We start from the raw sequence: 13,389 nt of genomic DNA, 5'->3' as shown, positions 1-13,389 counted from the left end.
CCTGGGCTCGCTGGTCCAGTAACCCTATAGATAACTCCATACCTGTGGAGGCATCCCATACGGAGGTTGACCCTCCAGTTCTGCCAGCCTCTATGACCCACCCCCTGTCGGTGAACCAAGTCTTCTTGAATTTTGATTTTTGATTTTTTATCCCTGTAGATCTTCAGGGCATCCTGACGAATCATCCTGGTCACGGCCTCTCGTAAGGGGTGATTTTCTGGGTGATCTAGATATGGTTCTAAGTAGAACCGTCTCTGCGATAATAGTTAGCATCTACCATATTTTTTTAATGACCTATTTAAATTGTAAAAAAAAAAGTTTTATACCATAAGCCAGTCATCCATCCTTGATGGGCTGGGGCACCTGATCCCACGACTCGTAATTATGTGGGACGGTAGCGACATAGGTCCCCAAATAGCTCTTGTACCACTTGGCGTGGTCCCCGATTGCCACCTACTAAGATCGTTATTTAACATAAGTGAGATTCGGCGTCCCGAATTCTGAAACTCGCGCTCCAGATCATTGTTAGCAGCAGCAGCTCTCCCTGTGCTAATACCTGCAAAACAAAATAAAATAACAAATATATATATACATATATACCATATATTTATATGCAACGTACATTAATATATACTTACCACCCGTACGCCTACAACCCCATTCGGGGTTCCACCCCTAATTTGGAGGGTCGTTGCCACCATCTCCGCCGTGAAGTGCAACCATTTTAACCTACATCAGTTATACACAATTTATAAAATAATATAAACAAACATAAATGTCATAAAAAAGGTGCAAATTAAATTAACATATTTTGGACACAAAATTGTTTTTCAAAATTATTATACCTAAAATGCCCACATTTTTGCAATTTTTTTTCAAACCTTCGCTTCTAACATTAATACTAACCTAATAACAACTATATTAACAATTATAATCATACTAACAAGTGTTTTCTAAGATAATACTAACAATCATATTAACAATAACCATAATTTTTCTAACAATCATCTAATTTTGAACTATAATAAACAATAATTGTAACTACAAATGTTTTCCTAAAAATTAATGAATTCCTAAAAATCATATCATTCCTAACTATAATAACATAAGTAATCTTTCCTAACTATAATACTATAACATTTCTATAACTAATATTTTCTAACATATATTTACTAACACTTGTTTTTTAACATATATTTCGTAACATATATTTTCTACAACAAACATATATTTTATATGACATTAAACTATAACATTTATATAACTAATATTTTCTAACACATATTTTCTAACTTTTTTTTTCAACATATATTTTCTAACAAACATATATAACATTTATTTTCTATAACAAACAAATATTTGATAACATTATTATATATTAAAATAAAAACAACTATTTAAAAGGTAAATGAATGTTACCTCTTCTGAAAAATGGTTCGCCGGAAAAATGAGTAGAACAAAAAACGGACTGTCTGGCTGGCCGGATAAAATTTAGTTGTCGGAAAACTAAATCGCCGGAGTTCGCCGGAAAACTAAAAAATCTGGTTTGTCGTATATCAGTGGAAAATACGTTCACCGCAAAACTGGTTGGCCGGAAAACTTATTCGCCGGATAAATGTCGCCGCTAAAACCGCGCCTGAAAATGGACTCCGGGAGGCCGGAAAACGTGGGTCGTGTAAAAAGGATTGTTGATAACGATGATGAGGAGATAGATGGCCGGATTTTGTGAGTTAAACAAATGGAGAAGAAAGGAAATTATGGAGGAAGTGAGGAGAGTTCTTACGGAGGAGAAGGAGATGAATAATACGGAGAAGAGAGAAGAAGAGAGAGCGTGGTTTATACCGAGAATCTGCAGTGGGGGCCCACTATTTGCGGCAACGTCGCCGCTAATAGTGGGGGCCACAACCACGTGATTCGGTCAAACGTTACAGGTGCATGTGAATATGGGTTACACTATTTGCGGCGACATCGCCGCTACTAGTGGGTGGTCGGGTTACGCGCTTTAGCCTGGTTGGGTTACGCGCTTCGTTGTTTTTATGATCAAAGATTCCTTTTGATAGAATTTCTAACAGATCTTTTTGGGAAGAATTGGGGATTGACGGTGATCTTTCAACTTTCATCATGAAAATTTTTATGTATTGGATGATTCTTTGTTTGTATTTTTTTCTAGCTAATGAAACATATGATAATCAACTAATTTGATATTTGTAAATTTTCTTTTATTTTTATTTTATTATTTATGTTTATAGTTTATTATGTTTGTGTTAATCATAAACTTTGTGAGTTTTTTTTTAATGTCTCTATAGCCGAATTATTTGACATACCTCGACCTAAATTGCTGGCTCCGTCATTAAGTGTAAAACATTTAGAGCAATTGTATAAGAAAAGGTTGATATAGTGGTTTAAAATACCATTTGATAATTTGCATCAAACTTTTTAATGACGTGTAATATATAATTATATACTATTTGAAATTTTGTGTTACATTTGCAAAATAATTATTGAGATCTAAGAAATTCAAAATTATTATAGCATATATAGTTCTTAGGCGATGGACAGTTATTTTCAAAGTACAAATTTTTTTATTGGATCCGTTAGTTTCAAAATATATAATTTATAATTCTGGTTGCTTGCATGATTTGTGTAGTTGTGGATGTGCGTTTTATTTCTTGTTTTTAAATTTATGTTGTATAAGTAACTATCTAACCTAAACACACTTAACGAGCAGAGATCCCGGTCCGTATAGTATAGCCTAGTGGTAAGTTACAGGATCGTTCGCAGGGACGCGTTGTGTTACCTAATCTAGTAGTACGTGTAATTCTAGTTTGTTTGGGGGTTTGTCACTAACTCCTAATAAACTAACACTTTTAACAGTATATTAAAATCTAGCCACACGCTTTGCAGGCTAATCTGAAAGTAGTTTGGAAAAAGCAAATAACAGTAATTAAATTAAAATACTTGTTTGGCATCTCCGATCTCATGGTGCGACCAAATACTATCCTACTGGTTTGTTAGCCTGTTGGAAACTTAATCACGGTTCAGATTCTCGTTAGATTCACTTTGCCTAGTTAGCAGTGCTATCGCTAGACTCACACTACCCTTAAAAACAAATTATCGCTAGATTCATTGTTTTAAGCATTAATGACCTAAAGTTTGTGTTACTAATTCATCTTTTAATTACCTGGCTCTTAAGACATGACCAAATATAATTCCCTCCGGTGACCATAGTGCTCGTTTCCAAGTCAAAGGATCGCATCTGGCATTGTTAAGTTTCATGTTCAATTCATCCTAGTTACTATAGTTCTGGATCCTCGGCTACAAGTGAATCACTTTTTACTTCTAGTTAAAGACCGACTAGTCGTTTTCTGTCCTAGCATATTAGTCCTAGTGTATGATCATAGACAACCATCAGAATTAAACTAATACGTTCAGATTTAAAACCAATAGCAACATGAATTACTAATAAACATGGATCTACGATAAATAGTAAAGCACATTCCAACAGAAACTAAACAAACACAGTAAAACAAATTGCCAAATCATTTGAAAGTAATATAATTTCTCCACAGTAAAACCAATATCTATACTACTATATAAAATTATCCACCCCACCAGACAAATGTTGAAAATGTCCCCGTGCGAAATGACTATTATACCCTTAATGAGTTAATTATCTCTCCTTTTTATCCATTAATTTAAATATCTCCACTTAAAATACCTACGATACCCCTAATGGAATAATATACAACCTAAATACCTTATCCCCTAAAATAACTATACTACCCTTTTTACATCAATTACTTCTGCAATAATACCACACCACCACCATCCGTCACGCCAACACTACTACTAACCATCGCCGCCGCCACCACCACCGTCGCATTGCGCGGGTAAAATGCTAGTAATTGTTCATTCATCTAGAGTTCTTATATCCATTAATCAGAAACATACATGTATTAGAAGCATAACGTACAACATAATTTATACTAAATTCAGACTCCATGGCACTGACTAGGTACTTAGACAATGTCAAATACAATAGATACTAATCTATACTCTTCAGAAACCGAGTCCCATTTTCTCAATAATAATAATAACGTTTAGCTCTGATGTAGTCCTTTTATAAATAGATCAGGAACTTAAAACTAGAGGTGGAAAAATGCAAGGGTCGGGTTGGGTGACGGATCAAAACGGGCCCGGGTTATAATGGGCCCGGGTCAATACGGACTGTTTTGAAAACGGGTCAAAACGGTCTGGGTCAAAATGGACCCAGGTTAAAACGGGCAGTTTTCAAATAGCAAACCAAACAATAGTTCAAACTTCTCAAATGATAATAGTGGGAAAATAACAATAGCAGCACGTATCTTTCATATGTCGGTACCTCCGTGAATGATTAGACAGCTAATTACGTATTCGATACACAAACAATCTTTTGAAATACGTTAAAGTAAAGGTAAAAGAAATTAATGATATAAAGCAACACATAAGTAATTTAGTGACTTGTTAATAAGTAAAAACAATAATAGTTATTTTTTATAAAAATTGCAACAATAATCCGCATTATATTTAGAAAAATTTAACAACAATAGTGGTTATTTATTTAAAAAAACATTCTTAGCAGTAAATAATTAATCTGCATTATGTGTAAAAATTATATATATCTATCTCTCCCTATATAAAATTAAATATAAAAAAAATATGGCTATTGACTGTTAAATTAATTAGAAAAACATAGATTAAATTTTATAATAGTAGCTTTCTATATTTTGATGACAAATACTACCATTACATTATGTGGACCTCTGTATGTGCGCAGCCAGTAAAAAGCCCCGTGACCATCTGTGGTGACATTCATGGCCAGTTCCATGATCTTGCTGAACTTTTTCGTATTGGAGGAAAAGTATTTTCTTTGCTATTAGATGTGCATACATTTTCAATGAATGAGATGCAAAATTTGTTTCAGAGTAACCTTTATATGCCTTTTACTGACATACTCATTTATATCAACTCTACGTCATGGCAGTGCCCGGATACAAACTACTTGTTTATGGGAGATTATGTGGATCGGGGGTACTACTCTGTTGAAACTGTCACTGTAAGTATATATCTTATCATACCTGTCTGATGCGTCTATTTTGCATATAGCGACTCTTTGCTGATCCATGAGCTAGATTAGTACGAGTATATAATCACTTATTTGGCTGATTACCAATGTTCTGTTATTCAGCTCTTGGTGGCTCTGAAAGTACGATATTCCCAGCGAATTACAATTTTAAGAGGAAATCATGAAAGTCGACAGGTACATTGTTGATTCATTTGACTTTCTGACATAATTAGATATTCTGTAGTTTCAGTAATTTATACAGATTATCTTCTTCATGCGCAGATTACTCAAGTTTATGGATTCTATGATGAATGCCTCCGGAAGTGAGTTTGTTGCTCTTATACCATTTTCAAGAAATACCCAAATTTGATTTTTAGGTATATAAATAACTGTTGATTTACAGGTATGGCAATGCTAGTGTTTGAAAAACATTTACAGACCTGTTTGATTATTTTCCATTGACTGCATTGGTTAGTGTTTTTGTCCAATAAAGTAATATGTTATGATGTTGCATTATATATATATATATATATATTATGTCAACACTATTATGCAAGTTTTTGACAGTTATCGTTTTTCCTTTCTTTTCTATCAATTATGGGTTGTATATTCTCATATCGTTTTTCGTTTGAGTGAAACACTGGATTTCTAATCTTATTTCTGATTGTCTGCTTTTCATGAGTATCCCAATTTGACTTGCAAACACTGGATTTGTATTCTCCTTTCTAATTTATATTTCCATTTGGTTTAAATTTTTTGCTAGGTTGAATCAGAAATATTCTGTCTTCACGGTGGGTTGTCACCATTGATTGAAATCCTTGACAATATCAGAAATTTCGATCGTGTTCAAGAGGTTCCACATGAAGGTCCTATGTGTGATCTTTTGTGGTCTGACCCAGATGACCGTTGTGGTTGGGGTATCTCACCCCGCGGAGCTGGTTACACCTTTGGCCAGGTTTTATATCATCTTTTTTTAATCTCTCTGAATTCTAATTCTCTAATGAGGTATTGCCAAATCATTTGAAAGTAATATAATTTCTCCACAGGATATCTCTGAGCAGTTTAACCATACCAACAGCCTAAAGCTTATTGCTCGAGCCCATCAACTTGTCATGGAGGGATTCAACTGGGGACGTGTAATTTGCTCGAGCTTTCGCCTTTGTTTAAATAATTTCAATTTTGTTGCAGTCTCTTTGTAATCATGCTGTTGTAATGAGCTTTTTTAATATGTTGAATTTTTGTTGACAGGATCAAAAGGTGGTCACCATCTTTAGTGCCCCAAATTATTGCTACAGGTGTGGGAATATGGCTTCTATATTGGAGGTTGATGACTGCAAGGGCCAAACTGTAACACCCCGAGCTAGGCTCGAAATACTACTGAAAAGATATAGCGTATACATGGGATTATCGTAGAACATGAACTATATGAAATAGAAGGGATTCGGTGGATCCAACAACAACAAACAAGTACATAATGCATAATGCAAAATACGGGCAAATGAATCCTGGATCCATGTAAGTCCAAGCCCCAAACTCTAGCACAAACATCAATCAACAGGCAAATCTTGGATTCTCTTGAAATACCTGAAAAGTGTACTAAACAAAGTCAACACTAGGTTGGTGAGTTCGTAGGAGCAAATGACAAGGATCTAAAGCCAAATCCATTCGCATTATGAACAAAGATAATGAACAAGGAACACACTTACAATAAGTCCTTAAAAGGCACAATTATTCAATTTAGGTTGGCTCATAGCGCAACCTAGACCCACAAGTATCCATTGCACAAATTATACCATAGCTAGAACACATGTAATGCACGAGAACACAAAATATGGACATCAACAAGTAGCCATTAAGTTCTAAAATGTCAAACAAGTTCATCAATGTTCCTAAATTGTTCTCATGTCATTCAATTCTCATTAAGTACATAAAGTACTTGTTTATTGCACTTGCACACATTGCACCTCAATTGTCCACCTTATTGTCTCAAGTACATCTTGTCCATCAAACACAACCAAACACAATACACATACATTTCATACGACTTTACATTTAAGGAATCTTAGATGTTTGTATACAGGGTCACCCGCAACCTTCCCATCACATCTGCAACTCATTAAATGTATCATCGTCTTCCATGTATGTACAACTATCCTAATCATAAATAAATCAATCATACTCAAATAATCCATAATCAATCAATGTCCATCAATGACCCTCACATATGTACTCACATAATGAACTACGCAAGGTATTTAGAATACGCATAGTAAACAAGAACAAGTAATAATGATATCAATAAGTATCTAACAAGTTCTATAATGTCAAACATGTCTATCAATGTCCCTCAATTGCACTCAATTGCACGTAATGTACCTCATTGTACTCAATTGCACGTAATGTACCTCATTGTACTCAATTGCACGTAATGTATTTCATTGTACTCAAGTGTACGTAATGTACCTCAATGTACTCAATTGCACGTAATGTACCTGATTGTACTCAATTGCACGTAATGTACCTCATTGTACTCAATTGCACGTAATGTACCTCATTGTATTCAATTACACGTAATGTACCTCATTGTACTCAATTGCACGTAATGTACTTCAATGTACTCAATTGCACCATGACCATCAATGTCCACCCAGAAACAAACACCATGTGTATATACTTCGTACGATACTACTTTTGAAAGGCCTTTGATGCTTATATATAGGGTCACCCGCAGCCTTCCCACCACATCTCCAACCTTTTGAAGGTATTACCGTCTTCCGTATATACACAACTAACCTAAAAATCAACCAAACATGCACATACAATAATCATATAACAACCACGTATTTACACGTCAACAAATCCATCAATCAAACAATGTCATCACTCAAGACACTCAAACATATGCACAATCAAGTCATGTCATCATCAAGGAATCAAACATATGCACAATTGAAATATGTCATCAATCAAGGCAAATACATAATTGCACAAACAAACAAGTTAACACACAAAGGTTGTACACTTTTCAGCCCGAATCTCAAACGAGTAGGGAGCTACGAACTCACCTTGATCGGAAAGACTCAAGTTAAGAATGATCACAAGCGTACAATATTCATCACACGTTCACAACCTATAGTCATACATATATGCATATCAATACACGTTCATAATTTCATTATTCGGGATTCGTTCGATCATGAAAATCAAAATGATGTTTTTTGGACGGATATGAGATTTGGGGGATGTTAGGAATTGACTATGACATGGATTAAATGAGTTAAAGACATAGAGGAAGAAAACGGGCAACAATATGGGTAAGAATGGTTTGACTAAAAAGTCAAAATTGACCAAGAACATCCAAACCCTAATTAGACACTTGAAACCGGTTTGTAATGCTTCAAAACTGAATTTTATGCTTTATTAGACATGAAATAACATCAATGAACATAACCCACTTCAAAAGTTTAACCCATGACTCACAAAATCATCAAAACCCGTTTTTGACCCACTTTGACTTTTGCAAAAACCCTAAATCAGCCAAATTGCCTTTTTGAAGGCTTGGAACTCATTTGGAAGTATATATGAACGAAAATTAGGTACATCTATTGCAAAAATTGATTTAGAACATCCATTTTTAGTTTAGATTCGGATTTGACCTAGTTTACCCACTTTGAAACCCTAATTTCGACCCATTTCACTTTTGACCTACAATTTCACTCAAGAACACTTGGATTTGACTAGAAACATGATTATAAACATAAAATGGTGGATTTGAGATGAGTTTTACTTACCAAAATTATCTTCAAGGAGTCAAACCCGAATTTTAGCTAGATGGAAGAATTTCTTGGACTTTGACCTTCAAATCTTTGATATGTTGTTTAGAAGATCTTGATGATTATTATTCTAGTTTTAATCTTGCTTAAATTTCCATAAATATGATAGAAATCTAGAGAGAGGGAGATATGTGTTTGTGTGTGTTCATGGGAGAGAAGTAGAGAGAGAGAGAGAAGATAGAATGAGATGGGTGGAAGGGAAATAAGTCTAAGATAAGGGGGTTCCAGCACTTAGACTATTACTCCAAGAATTAGTCTCACTCTGTCTATTTAGACTATTACTCTACGAATTAGTTTCACTTTGTCTCTTTAGACTATTACTCTACGAATTAGTCTCACTCTGTCTATTTAGACTATTACTCTACGAATTAGTCTCACTTTGTCTATTTAGACTATTACTCTACGAATTAGTCTCACTCTGTCTATTTAGACTATTACTCTACGAATTAGTCTCATTCTGTCTTTTAGACTATTACTCTACGAATTAGTCTCATTATGTCTTTTAGACTATTACCCTGAGAATCAAAAACATGAGCTATACACACGAATGAAGAATCCAAAAAGGAAAAGGCAGATGTCACATACATAATTTACAAAAGTAAATGGGTCCAACACCACGAGCGTTACAATTAACCACATAGTCAACAAAAGTCAAACATAGTCAAATAGGTCAAAATTCAAGAATGTTACATAGATATAAATGTCATCTCAAGGTTTAGGTTCGATTTGCACCAACGATGATATCGACTGGCACATAAGTCCTAAATTAAACGATAAATTGATCTATTTGGACACATTGCACTTACATGAACTCCAAATTGCACTTGAACTATATTGGCCAACTCGATAGTTAGTTAAATTATACATATGATCAAAAGGTCAGGAACCACGATTGTTACACAAACATTTATCCAGGTCTTTCTTCTTCTTAGGTTAATTTACTTTGATCGGTTATTACTTTGACCATCAACAATCATTACAAAGTAGTATTACCTAGCATTAAGGGGTAGCATTTCTTGACCCATTTGATTATAGAAGGGTCGATTTAGGCTTTGATGAGTCGAATGTGTAAAAGGAAAAAGTTAGCTTAGAAGGAAACAAGTTGAATGAGTCAACAAAGCCTTTCGAAGTGTGTTTCCAATTCTTAAATTGTCATAAATCATCTCATACATGAGAGCTTATGGTATTTTTATATGATATACAAAGACTTCATGGATTTCCATTTCTTTTGTTTCTTTTCTTTTTTTTTTTTTTTGTGCAATTAAGCGAGACCAAAAGGGTAATTAAAATATATGCTTATTACTCAAAAACACTTCACACGTGGTTTTTTTTGACAGTCAGAGTCATAAACCTACAACTACCTAATTATTACACCAATCATCTCAAATTAAGTTTTACATTTATTATATTCATTTCCAATGAGAACATTTAACGTTCAATGGATAGAAGAAAACTGTTTCAAGTGCTCATGTTGATCTTGATGGACACATCTTTGTTAAGGCCTGTCTTTTCTATATTATACCCCAAACTTCAAAAAAAGTTGTTTGTTATTGCAGTTTGAACCTGCTCCCAGGAGAGGAGAACCTGATGTAAGAAGGACTCCCAATTATTTCCGGTAAATGTGAATAGCTTATGCTTGTTGGATGGTTGTCGTGACAACCCTTGCTACGAATGGCCTATTTCTACAATGGTATATCATCTATAGTTAGCTGATAGAATACTAATTATATAATATGATATATAACATAGTTTGTTGATGATATGATTACGATTCTTATATTGCATATCCATATTTAAAAGCAAATAGAAAGGACACTTTTGGATGTTTCTACATCTGGACGTGGGCAAAAAACCAGTTCCAAAAAACCGATTCTAGAATCTAGATTATCTGGGAACCAGAACCGATTGGAACCGGTTCCAGTTCCTCAAGAACCGGCAGTTAGGAACCGATTCCAATTTTTTTTCAAAAAACCAGTCCCAAACCGGTTCCAAGAACCGAACCCAAGAACCGGTCCGAAACCGACCCAGTCAAACTAGCCATTTCTAGCCGTTAGATTCTGCCATTTTTGGTCCTTTTTGACCGTTAGGAGCCGTTAGATTCACCCAATATTTACCATTTTGCCATTATACAACTAGTATATATACGTAGCATCATTTAGGCTTATTTTTACACAATCCATCACTTACAAACACTCCATATATCTTACAAAAACACTATGTATTCATAAATCTCTTACCAAAATCATTATATCTCTACATATTTTATATTTATATATCACATATATATATATATATATTATATACACTATATATATTAATATATATAATATATATCAAATCTCTCACAAAATGGAGTCTAATTCCGCTTCACAAACGCAATCTACCGGTATTGGTTCCACAAGTGAGGCGGCAACGGTAGTGGAAATAATAACGGATCATAAAAGAACGGCTCCCGTATTTGAACACTTTCAATTGGTTAAGTTGTCGAATGATGTTATTAAGGCTCGGTGTAATTATTGTCACGGTCTCTTTGTGAAAGGTGCAAACTCGACTTTGGATAAACATGTTAAACGTCATTGTCCGGTGAAAAAAGCACAAGAAGCGGGTACCACATCACAAGGTCAACAAACATTAGGAAATGATGGCACTATTTTTCATTATTCGATGGAGGCGGTTCATGAAGGACTTTCCAACTTGACGATCAAAAAAGCTTGGCCATTCAACCATTGGGACGATTCGGAGGTCACTTCCACATTTCAAACGTTAATGCAACCAAGGTACACTACTCTAACTCGCTCTACATTAAAACGTACATGTACGAAAAATTGGAAATTAGCTAAAAAACTACTTATAACGGATTTTAAAATTTTAAAGGGTAGTTTAAATTTGACAACCGATGTTTGGAGTGCTCCTCATGGTTTGCCCGGTTCTTACATATGTGTTACGGCGCATTGGATAGATCATAGTACTTGGCAAATGATGAAACACACAATTTCTTTTGAAAATTTTGAGGAACCTCATACCGGTGAAAATCTATACTATAAGTTAAGGGATGTGTTTGCATACTATAATATTGAGCAAAAGATTTTTTCAATATCATCTGATAATGCAAGTAATAATACAAAAACGGTTGATCACTTGAAAATAAAATATGCTCCTATTTGTGATGGTATTTTTTATCATGGTCGATATGTTGCACATATTCTTAACTTGGTTGTGCAAAGCGGGTTGGGTGACGCTACAATTGAAACCGTTAGGAAAGACTTTGTTAAGATGTTAAAGGAGGTATTTGGGGGGGGGGGGGGGGGTAAGACTAGACATAAGAAGTATATCAAATTGTGTAAAGATACCGATTCGATATATTTGTCACCTCATTGGGATTGTCCTACTAGATGGAATTCCACTCTTACAATGTTTGAAAGTCCTTACGTCAAAAAAGTACTTTGAAACATTTTCATGATGATCTAGTTGACAACCGTTTGACATCTTCTAAGTTTAACTATTGGGAAATTATCCAAACTTTAGTAGTTATACTTCAAGTGTTTAAAAATGCCACGGTTTTGGTTTCGGGGGTTTATTATTCTACTAGTTATTTGGTGCTGGTGCTTCACCAAATTTATGAAATTGGTAAAAAAATTGGTAGAATTTGAGTGTATGGATGATGGTATATATGAAGGCATGGTGAAAGTCATGAGAGAAAAGTTGAAAAAATATTTTATGGAAATGCCACCAATTTTTGCTTGTGCCGCCGCAATGAACCCCACTTTAAATGTTAGGTGCGTTGAGGTACTTATTGAAAAAATAAATGATAATTTGGAGTGTTACGAAAAGGATATAAACTTTTCCATTTTTCCATGACGGCAAAAAGTGAGTTTAATGTGAATTTTGAAAGATTGTATAAGGTTTATGAAGCTAGATATGGCTCAAGTTCTTCTAATACTCCTTCTCCCTTTGTTTCTACCAAAAAAAGCAAGGATTCAAAGATAAATCTATACAATTATATTATCCAAACAACCACCAAATGTCAAAGAAATGAAGCTTCGACTTCCAACAAGAACACCGAGTATGATAGGTATATCGGAAGAAACTTTTTGGCTAGCCTTGGAGTTGATGCTTTCATGAATGTGGATGTATTGAATTGGTGGAAGGAAAAGGAAGATCAATTTCCCATTCTATCTATCATGGCAAGTGATTTACTAAGCGCTCAAGCTTCAACGGTTGCTAGTGAATCCACATTTTCACAAAGTGGAAGAGTTTTGTCCATAAGAAGAACAAAACTTACACCGGATCATTGGAGATGCGTATTTGCTATAAAGACCACTTGGACGCCATGGCCCGTAAACAACACATATCAAGCCTTGAAGATACTTTGGACCTTGAAGAACATATTCACCATGAAGAAGTTGAAGAAGGTACATCCTTATCACTTTCCGATGAAGAGATTGCACTTGA

The 13,389-nt window shown here is 34.7% G+C and overlaps 1 pseudogene; it reads left to right on the top strand.

Annotated features, from left to right (window-relative positions):
• The first annotated feature begins 4,792 nt into the window (after window positions 1-4,792).
• Window positions 4,793-10,646, top strand: LOC122583389 (annotated as a pseudogene).
• Window positions 10,647-13,389: the final 2,743 nt, after the last annotated feature.

The sequence above is a fragment of the Erigeron canadensis genome, chromosome 9 (assembly GCF_010389155.1).
Source record: "Erigeron canadensis isolate Cc75 chromosome 9, C_canadensis_v1, whole genome shotgun sequence".
Lineage (NCBI taxonomy): Eukaryota > Viridiplantae > Streptophyta > Magnoliopsida > Asterales > Asteraceae > Erigeron > Erigeron canadensis.
Note: the sequence above shows the minus strand (reverse complement) of the source record. Positions and strands in the feature narration are given on the sequence as shown.